The sequence below is a fragment of the Zootoca vivipara genome, chromosome 10 (assembly GCF_965207765.1).
Source record: "Zootoca vivipara chromosome 10, rZooViv2.hap1.1, whole genome shotgun sequence".
Lineage (NCBI taxonomy): Eukaryota > Metazoa > Chordata > Lepidosauria > Squamata > Lacertidae > Zootoca > Zootoca vivipara.
The window spans coordinates 18,680,890-18,697,847 of record NC_142593.1 but is presented as its reverse complement, the minus strand read 5'-3'; the positions used below and the strand labels follow the sequence as shown (position 1 = coordinate 18,697,847).

Sequence of the window (16,958 nt, the reverse complement as noted above, 5' to 3'; positions counted from 1 at the left end):
CAAAGCTTTCAAGACTTTAGCTTTGTAGGTTTAACAAAGACCATATAAAATACACTACACTTCAAATGCATATATTAGAACAGTTATATTCATATAGAACTAAGGATTCCTTGTGGCACATGCAAACTGAATAAGCTTTGTTGCCATCAAAACTCTTTGAGCCAAAGGGACCAAAGGATTAAATGGTTCTGTTGGGTGGTGAATATTTGTAGAAAACCAACTATTGCTCCTGTCTTATGAGGAGTACAAAATGGTGCAAGTTCCTTCTTTACATTCAAGTTTTTTGGAATTCTTGAAATATTTCTTCTAGGAGAAAAATACCCAGTAAATACCGGCAAACAGGATTTTATAATGCTGAAGTATAAAAGAACCATTGCACATTCCTGTTATTAAATAATATTACAGTATAGATTGTAAGAATACCTTTGAATTAATCAGTGCCTTTGATGCACACTCACAGAGCTCCTATGTGTGAAACAAATCCCTTATTCATTTCACTGGACAACAGAAGCTGTGCACATGTGTACACACGCATTTTTTGATACACAAAGCGCTCCTCTCATTTTATGTGAATTGTGAAGCCTGCACATAAGGGAGTTCGCTGTCAGGGCTGGAGTACCAACTGAACTTTAGACTGGAGGTCCTGCATTATTGTCAATTCCTTTTGATGCCTTCAGAAACTGGTGACGCAAGCAGTATTTCACAGAAGGTTTTCTATTTTGACATTAAATCATTTAGATTAGTATACGGTGAAAATGGGATCTTTTCAACACACTTTGGACACAATCGTGAGCCAGATAATTTCAACAGCTCTCCATGCCAAGGTCTGCCCCTCGCTGCGCTAAAAGTGAGAGGACGAAAAATGCCACAAGTTAATGGTAATCCATGGAGTAAGGCATGGAGTTTTCTCTTCTATTTAAAAAATGGCATGGTGAAGTCAATGTTTGTTAAGTTTTGCAGTCGATTTTCAAATGTTGAACTTCTTATCTTTTGGGTGGTTTAACAGGTATTCAGATTGTGATTTAACAACATTATCGATGCCTTTCTGGATCGTGGTTCTAAACTCAGTCTTTGATGATGAATATATTTGATGATGATGGATATATTTGATGATGAATATATGTTTGATGATGAATATATACGCGGGTGGCACTGTGGGTTAAACCACAGAGCCTAGGGCTTGCCGATCAGAAGGTCAGCGGTTTGAATCCCCGCGACGGGGTGAGCTCCCGTTGCTCGGTCCCAGCTCCTGCCGACCTAGCAGTCCGAAAGCACATCAAAGTGCAAGTAGATAAATAGGTACCGCTCCAGCGGGAAGGTAAACAGCGTTTCCGTGTGCTGCTCTGGTTCGCCAGAAGTAGCTTAGTCATGCTGGTCACATGACCTAGAAGTTGTACGCCGGCTCCCTCGGCCAATAACGCGAGATGAGCGCTGCAACCCCAGAGTCGGTCATGACTGGACCTAATAGTCAGGGGTCCCTTTACCTTTATATTGCCTCCTTGCTATAATGGAATAAAATCTACAGTTCTTCAGTTAATGGGAATGTTTATCACTAAACTCTGTAGAGCTTATAAAAAAAACCCTTCTTAAAAACCTATTGGTGGCAAGTAAATACTGTAGGAAAAGAACTGATAACCTTTGCTGGGTTTTGTTTTGTTTTTTGTTTGGATATGATGAAAGACGGCAATGACACTCTTAACATCTGGGGAGGAGAAGCAGTTCCTCTCATTTCATAACAGGGTAATACACTAGTTCAGCCATAACTAAAGACCACTTCCAGTGATTCAATGTGACAGGGAAAGGACTTCTTTTAACCTAAGCAACTACCATAAAAAAAAATCCTGTCAATACAATCTGCAATATGTTTGCAATGTGGGAATTGCAGACTTGGCTAAAATAACAAGCCTTTATTGATGTGTGGTATATTTTTGTGTGGCTTATCAGCAGTACATGGGGCATCGTGAGCTTCACTGTATCTTTCCCATAATGAAATTATTGCTTAATTGTATTGTATTGATTTTATTGTCCTAAGTTGCATAAGGCATCAAGGGCAGGCCCAACGGGCTGATCTCTTATCTCTCTCCACAGTCACTTTCTAAAATGCTGCCTTAGTTCAGCTCGGACTGCCAGCTGCAGCTCAGTTACAACTCAATTAGATGTCACCACTAATTTAAATGCAAACATAGGTTATCATCTGTAACTAATAGGGGTAAAACAGCACACACATCAATAATATGTTGTTTTGTGGAAATTAATGAGCATGCAAACCTAGCCACACACTGAACACACAGACATGTGCATTCAAACTGAATTTAAAATCATATACATGGAATTAATCATACCATTTTAGATGTTCGCTTTAAAGGGGTCACATTCTGCCTTCAGCTACTCTGGTGACACGGCAGTGAACACATTGGAGTTCTCTACTTCATAGCTGCCAAGTTTTCCCTTTTCTCGCGAGGAAGCCTATTCAGCATAATGGAATTTCCCTTAAAAAAAGGGATAACTTGGCAGCTATGGTCTACTTGGGTCAGGTTATTGCACAACAGCTCCTACTGTTTTAAATACGAATTTAGTACTCACTGTGTATAAAATGCTGTACCAAACGCAGAAGGACTTGGTTTCTGTTCACAAATCTTTCAGCTGATTATTATATTAGTACCATTGCCATTTAATTTCCATATTAGATTACTGTAAAATGGGGCTGACCTCGTTTAGATAACTTAGAAACTTCCAACTGGCAAAAAACTGACTGGGGTTCCATTTTGAACACACACAACCCTATTATAAAACAGCCACAGCAGTTGCCAGTTTGGTTCTAGGGGTGATTTAAGGTGGTCACATTAGTATTTAAGGCCCTGGAAGACTTAGGACCCAATGTCTGAAAGACCGCCTCCTTCCCTTTGGACCACGTGAGGTGCTAACATTGGTAGAGAAGGTCCTCTCACCTTCACAGGTTATGGGGATGTTGGCTGACAGAGGGCATTCTCTGTGGAAACCCTAAGGTGTGGAATTTCCTCCCCACAGGAAAGGCAGATTTAGGGCTGATTCTGCTGCACTGGGTGCTGAGTTTAGGGGGCACCGCAGGGCGTCACAGCTATGACTTAGTGAACTGAGTAGAACAGAAGGTGATATGTGGGTGGGGTACACCAAAATTTGGCCTCGCACAGGGCATTGCTGAAATATGAAAGGCCAAAGTTCACCCCTGCCCACAGAGGTCCATCTTACACTTTCATTTTACAATGGTACCTCAGGTTACAGACACTTCAGGTTACAGATGCTTCAGGTTACAGACTCCACTAACCCAGAAATAGTACCTTGGGTTAAGAACTTTGCTTCAGGATGAGAACAGAAATCGCGCGTCGGCAGCAGGAGGCCCCATTAGCTAAAGTGGTACCTCAGGCTAAGAACAGTTTCAGGTTAAGAACAGACCTCCGGAACGAATGAGGTGCTTAACCCGATGTACCACTGTACAGTTTTTGTTGCATGCTGCATGGGACATGGGTGGCGCTGTGGTCTAAACCACTGAGCCTCTTGGGCTTGCCGATAAGAAGGTTGGCGGTTCGAATCCCTGTGATGGTGGTGAGCTCCCGTTGCTCTGCCCCAGCTCCTGCCAACCTAGCCAGGGCCGGCCCTAAGGCAAGGCTGGGTGGCGCAATGTGCCAGGGCACTGGGCCGCCAGAGGGGCGCCGCGCTGCAGCACCCGCCCGCCGCGCTGAGAAACAGGGCGGGGGGGTGCGCTGAAGGGATCGTCGCACCACGGCGCCAGGGCGCCTGATATGCTTAGGACGGCCCTGAACCTAGCAGTTCAAAAGCACGTCAGTGCAAGAAGATAAATAGGTACCGCTGCAGAGGGAAGGTAATCAGCATTTCCATGCGCCCTGGTTTCCGTTACGGTGTTTCGTTGCGCCAGAAGCGGTTTAGTCATTCTGGCCACATGACCTGGAAAGCTGTCTGTGGACAAACACCGGCTCCCTCAGCCTGAAAGCAAAATGAGCACTGCAACGCCATAGTCGCCTTTGACTGGACTTAACCATCCCGGGCACCTGAAATACATTTTTAGGACCCGCTGATTTTGCTTTAACTGATTTTAATATTGCATTTCACATTGTGGCAACCCACCCTGGGACGTTAGGGTGAAGGGTGGGTAAGAAAATCTAGTTGGCAATAATAATGCCTAATTTAAAGACATCACTTCCTGTAGTACTCATGGAATCTTCTTTGCCTTTGCCACTGCTGGTGACTCACCCAGATTGACCCCATGCCTGCCGTTGTGACTTTGCCTTTGAATATGTATGCTTGCATTTTCATGACTAGATCTGGGGGAAAGTTGCAACTCAGTGGCAGAGCATCTCCTTTGCATGGAAAAGGTGTGGAAGTGGGCCTTGATTAAAACGAGGCAAGTAGCAGATCATATTAGATATGGGGTACTTGGTGTTATAATGCCTGTTCCATTCAGATGTCCTGAAACAAATTGTTTCTACTTTGGCTTATTGTATTCTTCCACAAGGCGTGCTTGTTTTCAAACAAGGGATGCGACTTATTTGAAGTGAGGATAACTGGTAATGCTTAGATTTCTCTTACTTGTGTTTTGTTGTTTTTCATGCCAGCCTTCCTTGATGTAAGGAAGTATACAATCTGTTTCTGTGTTCAGGCTTATGTTCCCCACAGATGCTGTAAAAGCAGCCTTGAGGTATGTGTATTTAAGTACTGAGATCTAATATCAAAGGAGGAGAGAGGCCTCTTGGGACTGTAAACCTAGGAGTCCTGCTTTCCCCTCCTCCCCAAAGAGTGCACAATGCTATGTTTGTTTGTCATAAAGATACCAGAGATTTCCCTCTCCCCAGGTCTCCTTCCTCCCATAATGCCATGGGCTGCACTCTCTGTGGTGCTGCTTTGAAGGAGCTCAGCTGTGACAAACTTGCAGCTCTCCTCCTCCTCAGAGCTTCACATCCTGCTGCTTTCAGTGGTCAAAGACAGAAGGGAGGAAATAAGAGTGGTCTCTCCCAGTGTATGCTTATGTGTTCAAAGAATTTAAGGGTAGTGTTTTAATAAACAGTGCACAACCCTATGAACCGTACATTACAAGTCCTTAAGAACACACAAAAAGCTTTGCTGGATCACGTACCCTCCAACATATATCTGATGAAAACAGGGACATCCTATTCAATAATAATGATAACAATAATTTTCTTATTTATATCCCACCCATCTGACAGGTTGGCCCAGCCACTCTGGGTGGCTTCCAACATATATAAAAACTTCTAAAGCAGGCATCCCCAAACTGCGGCCCTCCAGATGTTTTGGCCTACAACTCCCATGATCCCTAGCTAAGAGGACCAGTGGTCAGGGATGATGGGAATTGTAGTCCAAAACATCTGGAGGGCCGAAGTTTGGGGATGCCTGTTCTAAAGGCTGTATAGTTACTTATCTCCTTGGCTTGGGGGTGTCACATAATTCCATACCTCATTTATCCCCCCCCCAATTCCCTCCAGCCTGTCCTGTATTTTGCCCAACCTGTCCTTTATTTTGCCCGACCAAAGGTGAGAATGCTAATTTACAGCAATGTGTGTATTAAGCTAATGCCCCCCCCCTTCTGGATTTACGCAAAATTAGAAACTTACAGGTTTCCAAAACACCATGGTTAATTTTTTTAAACGGTTCATCGGAATGATATTGGAGTAACCTCACTCTAGTTTCCACCATTCATATTCAGAATGAGAATTCTGTAGTTAGTCTCTCATGTCGTAAGACATGCACCTCGTTTGAAATGAAAATGTGCCTTGTGCAAGATTCTTTCTGCAATTACTGCTCACAGTGTACCATTCCCAAGAACATTCCTTCCGATAAATTATTTACCAGCATATTTTCAGAAAGTGAACATGAAAGGGATGTGTACATTTTCAAAGCAAATCTGTTTCAAAATAAGGATGAATCGGAATAATTTTTTCAAGTGTTTGCTTTGCTATAATCTTTATGCAAACAGTTTTAGCTTCTTATTAACACATCCCGTTGGGAACATTGTCCTTCTATTTTAATAATGTACTGGGCCTGACTGTGTTCTCATATACAGTGATGTTCTTTTTCTGAAGTTACAGATTATGACGACACCGATGATGACAAAATGCAAGGTGTGAAGGACTGGAGTTAAAATCTCTCTTCCTTTTAATTTTACCATGACCCAAATAAACATCCCAAACCAGCCTCAGGTGTGTGGGGCCTTTGGACCTGCGGATAAATGCCCTCCAACATTTCTCCGATGAAAATAGGGATGTCCCATTCCATATTACTGTATATTCCTGCGTATAAGACACTTTTTAACCCAGGAAAATCTTCTCAAAAGTCGGGGGTCGTCTTATACACTGGGTCATATTTCTTATACAGCGAGTATATCCCAAACTCTATATTTTAACTGGGAAAGTTGGGGGTCGTCTTATACGCCCAGTCGTCTTGTACGCCGGAATATACGGTAATAATAATAATTTTATTATTTATACCCTGCCCATCTGGCTGGGCTGACCCAGCCACTCTGGGTGGCTTCCAACATATATAAAAGCATAATAAAACATTAAACATTAAAAAACTTCCCTATACAGGGCTGACTTCAGATGTCTTCTAAAGTTTGTATAGTTACTTATCTCCTTGGCTTGGGGGGTTGCACAATTCCATACCCACCAACATTCCTCTGGTGAAATTAAGGCATAGCTGCCAAGTCCGGATCGTAAAGATCCGGGATCGGCAGCGCGCGCACGACCGGAAGTTGCGTGACGCAACTTCCGGTGGCGCTTCGCCCTTCTATGGGCACCAGAAAATGGCGGCGCCAGCGCCGGAAGTCGCTTCCGCGCATGACCGGGAACACGTAAAAGCGACTTCCGGCGCCGGCGCCGCCATTTTCTGATGCCCATAGAAGGGCGAAGCGCCACCGGAAGTCGCGTCACGCAACTTCCGGTCATGCGCGGAAGCGACTTCTGGCGCCGCTGCCGCCATTTTCTGGTGCCCATAGAAGGGCAAAGCGGCACCAGAAAAATGGCCGCCAGGAAGAATCGAATTTAAGGGACAATGCCGGGATTCTCTGCCAAACGGGAGACCGCCGGAAACGGTGAGAAAAAAAGGGGTTTTCCCGGCGGATACGGGATACTTGGCAGCTATGAATTAAGGATGTCCTAAGGAAAAGCAGGACATTCTGGGATCAAATCAGAAACCAGGACGGCTTCTGTAAATCTGGGACTGTCCCTGGAAAACAGGGACACTTGGAAGCTCTGCAAATACTGCTGAACTACAACTCTCATGGTACCTGACCATTAGTTATCCTTGCTGGGGCTGATCAAAGTTGTAGTTCAACAACATCTGGAAGGTCAAATGCTTCCCATCCCTCCTCTATGCGGTTCTCTGTGTGTTTATGTGTAAAAGAAAATGAAGAAGAAAGAGAAGGATTACATATGCAGATCGGTACAAGGGACATGAATGGAGAAACTTAGTGTGCTGTGCTCAGTGCAGTTTCCGGGTCTGTGAAAAGAAAGGCTCAATTCTGTTGCCCTTCTCAATCACAGGAGCATCAATACAAAAATGGCACGGATCTGTATCTTACATACCAAATGTTATGCAGATATTAGAATTTAAGAATGCAATAACGAATTTCTGGTTCAATTGAGACCATACATTCTGCAATGCAGTCCTTTTGCTCAGAAGGAATTATCTTGATTTTAGAGCTTTCTGGTGACATTATTATTCCACAGGAGCTTCCATGTTAAATTATAACATTTATAAATGATTCCAGGCAACACCTAAAATAAAGAAATCTGTGCGGATGGCTTTGATTTTAAACCAGAACGAGGGAGGTGGAAGTCCAACGCTCCTCTAAAATACTATCATTGGTGCACAATGGTGAATACCAACACAAAATGTACCGTTTTGGTTTAATAGCATTTGCATCTCCCTTTTCCCTTAGTGTAATTTTGCTATGAATAATAATATGATAGAAACACAGGGAGTTAGCCCATAAAAAGGTCTCTGTAAGAAACACAACGTAGCTTAGTAAACGGCAATATTTTCCCAAGAACCAGCTAAAAAGATGTTTGTTTATGCCTCATTTGTGGGCCAAACCCTCCCTCCTTCCCCCCCTGTTTTGTGCATTCAATATTTTGATTTTGTCGGCTGCTCCAGTCTGCAGATGGTAGCCCTGCAGCTACTTTGACGCAAGAGGCTCTTTATTTTCATAACCACAGGAGAACGCGCCCAACCTGGTTTTCCACACACACACAACAGTTTGCAACACAATAGTTTTACGTACAGGATGCGCAGCGTCAGGAGGGCAGGTCACATCGCCAGGGCCCTGACTGAACTCAGCATATTACATGCTTCAAGCTGTAAGCGAAGTACTATCAGTCAGAATCAACATCCTGGAGAAGGAAGCCTGAGTCTTGAGTTCAGCAACGGGAAGGAATCTCCCATCCTGAGGAAGAAAGATTAGGTTCACTCTGTGTTCAAATGGGCAGGAATAACTTCCCAAATGGCAATGCACGAAAAGCTCCAAATTTAGTACCCTCTCAGGATATCAGGCTTAATAAGTCTTCCATTCATTATTGTTAAACTGTCTAATATTAGCAACAGCTATTTTGCATTAATCAGGCACAACCATGCACAAATATAATAGAGATAATATGAAGAATAAAGGTCATACCTGCTTCAGCTCTGTTAGATATATTATAGTGGCAATATGTAATTAACTGAGAGGTTGTCCTATATTGAAGGAGCAGGGAAGTATGCAAATTGTCGTTAGTTAACATATAGTCAGTGTTCTTTTCTATGCCTCCCTCATCGCAGTTCTTGAACAACGAACAATAAAGCTCAGCTCTTGGTTATGATATGCACAGATCTCTGGCTGGTGTACGGGCACATTTGAATTTGAATTTGAAAGAATGGAGGACAGGTAAAAGAACATTTCGGTTCAACAGCAAGAGAAGCACCAGGTCAACCAATTTCCTGCACATTTTCCAAAAAGGCCTCCTTTAGAAAAGTTTTAATCAGAGGTGTGTGAGTGTATGTGTGTATCAGAAAGCATGTCCTGTGTCATAGAGACCACAATTCCGAATGTATGGAGCTTACAATGGGTATTTGCTGAGAAGGGAAGCACACCGCATGCATGTCCACAAGCACTCTGTGATGAACAGACTGGCCAGATACAGTACAAAGGAGGGCAATAGTCTTCTGCCTTTCATAGTTGTGTATAAGAGGGAATTTCAATAGGTGTAGCATCCAGGAAGCCCTGCCCTCTACATACCATGCTTTTCTGTGTATAAGACGAGGTTGTTGTTGTTTTAATTTAAAAATTATCTTAAAAATTGGGGGTTGTCTTAGACACGGATAGTGCATAGGGTGGACATGTGATTGGCTGCTGCTGCGAGCTGGATATTTTCAGAGGCTATTGGGTGTGTTATTGGTGGTTGCGGCAAGGGCTGGTGTTGATTTGCTGCTGCTGTGGCAATTGGGCGGGCAGACTCGCTTCTGCCATGCAAGTGGTTGGTGAGCGATTTCTGCCAATTTCCCCTAAAAAAAAGCTCAACAATTGTGCCCCCCCCCAAAAGCTCAACAACAATGGACAATCCTCCCCACCACCGAAAAGCTCAACAACTCTGGGCAATCTCCCCCCATTTTCTTTATTTGGAGTCCCCAAAAATAGGGGGCATCTTATACACAGAGGCGTGTTATACACGGAAAAATACGGTAGTTTTGGGGAAAAGAGTAAGTGGCCATGGTACGATTGATGACCATAGCTATCCTGAAAATATGGAGAATATCTTTTTTGAACAATTCCTGAAAAAATTAGCTGGGCCTGCTCTTGTGCCTCACATCACAGCAGCGTGATCAACCCCGTGAAGCTTTTCACAGCAAGAAGAAAAACATTCTCACTTGCAATTGTCTCTAGATAAACCTGCGGTTAAACACACCGGGACCTGTTAAAAGATGAAAACTTGACAATCACCCTACCAGCGTTCTCCGGATGCCTGCATAGCTATAAAACAATTGCACAGTTTCCGATCCAGCATACCATGTGTGCTCTGTTTCTTTCACACACACACCCCCTCCTGTGTGTGTGCATGTGGATGTCCCCATTCTTTTTAATGTGCGGAGAACCTCTCCATGCCTCAGCTAATATGCATGTGGGTTGACACTTTCAGTTACAATTAAAAGAATCCATTGACTGTTGATTTCATTTGAACTGTAGCAGAAATCTCTTGGTGCTTCTGAATACCAGTTCCTGGAAATGGCAGGAGTGGAGAATGCTATTACGCTCTGGACTTGCTTGCGAGCATCTAGCTGGCCACCGTGAGAACAGAATACTGGACTAGATGGGCCATTGGTCTGACCCAAGAAGGCTCTTCCTATCTTATTACAACAGTGGAAGCAGTTTGGCAATGGAACCAAGCACCTAGAGCAAGAAAATGTTCTCCTTGGCTAGAGGTCTTCATGTGCTCAGTGGACAGCCATCTGCTCGGGGATGCTTTGCTTCGAATTTTCTGCATCAAGCAGAATGTTGGGCTACAAGCATGGGCGTACCCAGGATCAAAACTAGGGGGGGGGGCAAGGGGAGGGGCCAAGGCACGGAAGGGGAGGGGCCACAAAGTGGGCGGGAACGGCGAACTTGCGCTCCGCCGGGCTGTGCCCCTCCCTAGAAGCAGGGCTGGTGGGCGGAGGCGGAGCCCAGCCCAGCAGAGCGCGAGTTCGACGTTCCCGCCCACCGCGCCACGCTCCCTGGTTCCCCGCCGTGCTTGGCCTTGCCTGAGGGCGCGCCGGGGAGCTGGAGGGAGGGTGCGACGCGGCGGGAATGGCGAACTCGCGCTCCGCCGGGCTGTGCTCCGCCTCTGCCCACCAGCCCTGCTTCTAGAGTAGGGCAGCTGCCCTAACTTGCCCCGTGGTGGGTACGCCCTTGGCTACAAGGTCTACAGAACTTACCTTTGGACTAGGAGAAATAAGGATAAAGCTGTCTTATTTGGTTAAAAATACATTCTGCATATTATTATTTAATTTTTTAAGAATCTTCTTCTTCTTCTTCTTCTTCTTCTTCTTCTTCTTCTTCTTCTTCTTCTTCTTCTTCTTCTTCTTCCTCTCCTCCTCCTCCTCCTCCTCCTCCTCCTCCTCCTCCTCCTCCTCCTCCTCCTCCTCCTCCTCCTCCTCCTCCTCCTCCTTCTTCTTCTTCTTCTTCTTCTTCTTCTTCTTCTTCTTCTTCTTCTTCTTCTTCTTCTTCTTCTTCTCCCCCCCTCCTCCTTCCCTCGCTTCACCCTAAGTTTCCTAGATGGGTTGCAACAATTAAAACACAATATTTAAAACAATGTAAAACAACTTACAGAGGTTCTTAAAAATAGACGCGGGACACGGGTGGTGCTGTGGTCTAAACCGCAGAGCCTAGGGCTTGCCAATCAGAAGGTTGGTGGTTCGAATCCCCGCGACAGGGTGAGCTCCCGTTGCTCGGTCCCAGCTCCTGCCCACCTAGCAGTTTGAAAGCCCGTCAAAGTGCAAGTAGATAAATAGGTACCACTCTGGCGGGAAGGTAAACAGCATTTCCATGCGCCGCTCTGGTTCACCAGAAGCGGTTTAGTCATGCTGGCCACATAACCCGGAAGCTGTCTGCGGACAAATACTGGCTCCCTCGGCCTATAGATGAGGGCACAACCCCAGAGTCATCTGCGACTGGACCTAATGGTCAGGGGTACTTTTACCTCTAAAAATAGATATTTGAAGTCTCAAAAACCAGGGTTAAATGGATGCATCTTCATCATTTGCTGAAAAGCCTAAAATGAAGTTGACAGGGTCACACCTGAGGGGACAGAATTCCACAACTTGGGGGTCGCCACAGAGAATGTCCTCTCCTGGACTGCTATCCTGAGCTTCTGTGGGCAGCGGAAGTAGCAAGGGGGCTACTGATCTCACCACCCATGAGGGTCTATAGCCAAGGAGGCAGTCTTTCAGGTAGTTGAGGCCTGAGTCATTTCGGGCTTTGAATGTGAGCACCTTGAATTGGGCCCAGAAACAAACCAGTAAGCAGTGCAGCTGTGCAACTGTTTTAAACCAGGGGCTATACAAGATCTAAATGGAACCTCGCCACTAATATGGCTGCTGAACTTTGAACCAGCTAAAGTTTCCAAGGCATCTCCAAGGGCAGTTCGACATAAAGTACATGCCAAAAAAAATTCAATCTGGATGTTACCAGAGCATGGAAGACAGCAGCCAAATTTTACTCACTAGAGATGTGTTTTCCCCTCCTAAATAAATAAATAAACAGAACCGCAGAAGTGAAGGAGACTTGAATTTTATCTATTGCCAATCCTGCACTTAGACTGAATTCTTTTTTTGTTTGGATGAACTCCATTGCTCCTGCCTGGATACAGATGTGATCATTTTGGCAATATATGTAGAACTGTGGGGTAGTAAAAAGAACAACTAGTCTTTTCTGTTCAATGTACCCTGTTGTGGAGATTCGAACCACCGACCTTCTGATTAGCAAGCCCTAGGCTCTGTGGTTTTTGCGGGACCCAGGTGGCGCTGTGGTTAAACCACCGAGCCTAGGGCTTGCTGATCAGAAGGTCGGCGGTTCGAATCCCTGTGACGGGGTGAGCTCCCGTTGCTTGGTCCCAGCTCCTGCCAACCTAGCAGTTCGAAAGCACGTCAAAATGCAAGTAGATAAATATGAACCGCTACAGCGGGAAGGTAAACGGCGTTTCCATGTGCTGCTCTGGTTTGCCAGAAGCGGCTTTGTCATGCTGGCCACATGACCTGGAAGCTATACGCCGGCTCCCTCGGCCAATAATGCGAGATGAGCGCGCAACCCCAGAGTCGGTCATGACTGGACCTAATGGTCAGGGGTCCCTTTACCTTTAGGCTCTGTGGTTTAGACCACAGCGCCACCCGCGTCCCACAAATTCTAATTAAAGGATGCTAAATTAAGTAATTTTTTCCCTTGGAAGGTGTTTTCCTACTTCTGAGTTACAAAAGACAATGATCATTAGCATTGGTTGATTAAAGGGGCAATGATAAATGGCTCAAAGGCTGAGATAAGGCAAAACCCTTTCAGTGAAATCTTTCATGTCATGGGAGAGGAAGCAAGGTTTGTCCGGTTTGAGAGTGGACATTAATGACTACTATAAAATGCTATTTATAACTACATTATACAGGAAACTAATTACCTGTTTTCATCTGTGTCCAATAAGTCAAATTGTCTGACTCTAATCAGTAAAATGTGCAGATCAGTTTTGTTCAAGTTATATACAGCAGTAAGAGGAAGTAACACATATGCTACCTGTAATATAGTGAATCAAGTTTTCTTTTTTAAAGCCACAAATGAAACATATACTTTTGGAAGTCATTAAAATATCAATTTCCTTATCCTGCTATTCAAATTACAAAAAATCAGCTGCTGTCTTGAAGATATCCTAGACCTCCAAATGGAAGAAAGGTCTTCCCAGGAAAGAAAAAAATCTCCCACCAGTGAGTTATTATGATGTCTGTTACCAGATGTGGAAAAATAATCACTTCATGATATAAGAAGAGAAATTTAAATCGAAGTCAGACTGGATCAGAAATGCTTTAGCAAGACGGATGAGGAGAGGTGCAAAAGGCTTAGCAGGGAGAATATTTCTCGACACAATTTCATGCATGAAAACTTTCTCAAGCAAAATTGGTACACAGGCATTTCTCTGTATGCAGCATATATCCTCTCTCATACATCCTTTGGGGATGATATGCATACAGCTACATATTTAAAGAAATCTAGGCTGCGATCCTGCACTTGGTTTCCCATGCACACATTCCATCGGAATCAGCGGAGGGAATTTATCCAGGCAGGATTGTGCGAACGAAATGTACTCTCCGTTCTCAAAAACTCTCTAGTTATCCAAATGCTTCATAAGGGTTTTCAGACCTCATTTTTCATACAGTGACTGCTAGGACCCCCTGAGTCTCGGTAGTGGCACAACTAATGGCCACATCTCAACTTGTGACTGTGTGTGTCCAGTACCGGATTTATGTATAAGCTAAACAAGCTATAGCTTAGGGCCCCAATCTCTTGGGCCCTCCAAAAAAATGTAAAGGGAAAACCCCCCCTGGATGTACATTTCCAAAATATAAGTTGTTGTTGTTGTTTGGTCGTTTAGTCGTGTCTGACTCTTCATGACCCCATGGACCATAGCACGCCAGGCACTCCTGTCTTCCACTGCCTCCCGCATAAGATAAATATAAGATAAAAAAAACCAAATAAAATAAAACCTACATGCAGCAACAGTGTTTTGTGTTGTGTAGGCTCCTGTGATGTTAAGTAATGGGCCCCGCCTGCTACCCTGCTCTCTAAAATATCACTAGTTTGCTCCTTTCTATATGTAGGGTGCCTACATTCTGCATGGACTGGTTGTATGGCAACATGTATAATGCAGCAGCTGCATTCAAGAGGGATGTTGTTCAGACTGAACAAGTCGGCTCCCAAACGCCGCAAACCTGGAAGTAAGTGTTCCAGTTTGCGAATGTTTTTCGGAAGCTGAATGTCCAAGGCGGCTTCCGTGGCTTCCAATTGAGCTTGGTTTTTGAACCGTTTCGGGAGGACTCCTGGAATGGATTAAGTTCGAGAACCAAGGTACCACTGTACTTCTGAGATTTATATGTAGGATTGCACTGTCAGAGGTAGAACTTAAGAGACATGTAACGTAGAGATAACCAAAAAACACATATTTCAAAAGCATAAGAAATGTCATCGCCTCTCCTGCAGTTGGAATTGCAGTCTTATTTCTATGTGTTGCAATGAATAAAAATGGTGTGTGTGGGGGGGAATTGTGGAACTTACAGACTATGCATTTAGATTAACACGTAACTCCCTTGCCACATCTGTTGTTTCAAACATGTCCAGAAACAAAATCTATTTCTGCTAGTGTGTTCCTGTAGAACTTAATCTGTAGTCCTATACGGTTCCCTGTTTAACTCAATGAGACTTTAATTCAGACTCCCAGCCATGGAAGAGTTGCCTAAATCTCATTGATTTTGGTGAAGCTTAGACCTGGGTATCTGAGCTTTGGTTGAAATTGAGAGATATTTTGGCATAGGAAGGTGTTGGAAGGCTAAGCAACCCTTAGCGGTGGTTGACACTGTTGCTCATTCACACCCCTCTGGAATTGGTAGTTAGAGGGAGTGCATAGTATAGTAAAAGGTACATTTACCTTACCCAGGTGGCGCTGTGGTTAAACCACTGAGCCTAGGGCTTGCTGATCAGAAGGTCGGCGGTTCGAATCCCTGTGACGGGGGGGGGGGTTCCTGTTGCTTGGTCCTAGCCCCTGCCAACCTAGCAGTTCGAAAGCACGTCAAAATGCAAGTAGATAAATAGGAACCGCTACAGCGGGAAGGTAAACGGCGTTTCCGTGTGCTGCTCTGGTTCACCAGAAGCATCTTTGTCATGCTGGCCACATGACCTGGAAGCTATACGCCGGCTCCCTCGGCCAATAATGCGAGATGAGCGCACAACCCCAGAGTCGGTCACGACTGGACCTAATGGTCAGGGGTCCCTTTACCTTTACCTTACCTTACCTTATAGTACAGTGTCTGTAAACCTAGCTGCTGAGTCTTATCCTGTGACAACAGAACTGAAACAAGGATGTATCTGAAAAACTGGTCAGTTATGGCAGTGGCGACAACTGATGACGGATACTTCAAACGCCCATCTGGATTCAGAATTACAGCTTTGTCATCTTTAGACCTGTAGCCCCCATAGGCCCTCATCACACCAATGTGATATGTTTGGCTCCAAATTTGGCAGGTTTATGCATGCCTCAGTTAACCATTAATGTAATTAAAGGCTTCAAAGGACAGAAGTCCTTCAATAAATTAGGAGTGCAACACAAGTCAAACAGTAATATTTTGGCTAAAAATGTTATTGCTCTTGAAGAGATTAAAAAACTTACTACGTTTCTTGACTTTCTCTTTGGCTAACATCTATTCACCACTTTTAACTCTTTTTAAACTAAAAATTTAGATAGGGTTTCAACTGTATGAAAATAATGGGTTACTGCACAGCAGGTTCCTAGTAGTGAAATATATTGTCTCCCCGCCCACAGCCAACAGTTATAGTCAAAATGCAAGACATGAGCAAACTACATGTTATGTAATGGTTTGTATTTCAATCTTTGGACAGAAGCTGTGAGGAAATAGTGATCAGCAGGTTCACCAACTCTAGGGGGCAGAAGGCACCTCAGGCACCTCAATTTTAGATTTGAGTGGGATGAGCCCCCTCAATTTTGAGGCCCTGCATGCATCACATGGGTGTGACATCATGTAGAGGGACTCATGTAGAATGTAGAAGGGCTTACCCTGTAAGGTTGCAATCCTGTGCATGTCTACTCAGGGAGAAAGCCTACTGAGCTCAATGGGACTTGTTTTGATTCAACATATATCGAATTTTACTCTTTGATGATTTATTGTAGCATATGTTTCTGTGTACTTGAGCACACTTCTTCAACCATTTCATGAAGCAGATTCAGCTTCAAGAAAGCTTCAGCCACAACAAATCAATTGGCTTTTAAGGCGCAACAAAACTCTTTGTCATTCCCCTTTCTTGTGTTTTCAATGGCTTAAGGAAACAAAAAAACAGTATTTGGAGACTTTTGTGTGATCTGCCATAGAAAAATAATTGCAGGCAAGAATAGCTTCTCGCTTATCAGAAGGCATTTGGTTAGCATAGTTATTCCCTCTGTCTAGAGGAGAACTGAAGAACAGCTCCTGGGAACTAAACTCACTAGCTTTTATTTTCTAAAGATTTGTATGTATAACTTGGGTTCTTTTACTGCAGCTTGTACTTTTCAGCTTGTAGATGGCTCGTTTTATATGCATTTGAAGAAAAACTTTATGCATGCTACGTGCTGAGTGTATTATGATTAGATCCCTGCTTACTGGAAGTGACTACAAATCTAAGCAATAGTATATACCAG

The 16,958-nt window shown here is 44.2% G+C and overlaps 1 pseudogene; it reads right to left on the bottom strand.

The window, feature by feature from the left end:
- LOC118076975 (CCAAT/enhancer-binding protein alpha-like) overlaps positions 1-15,753 on the bottom strand; it is a 28,037-nt pseudogene extending 12,284 nt beyond the window's left edge.
- Between the last annotated feature and the right edge of the window lie 1,205 nt (positions 15,754-16,958).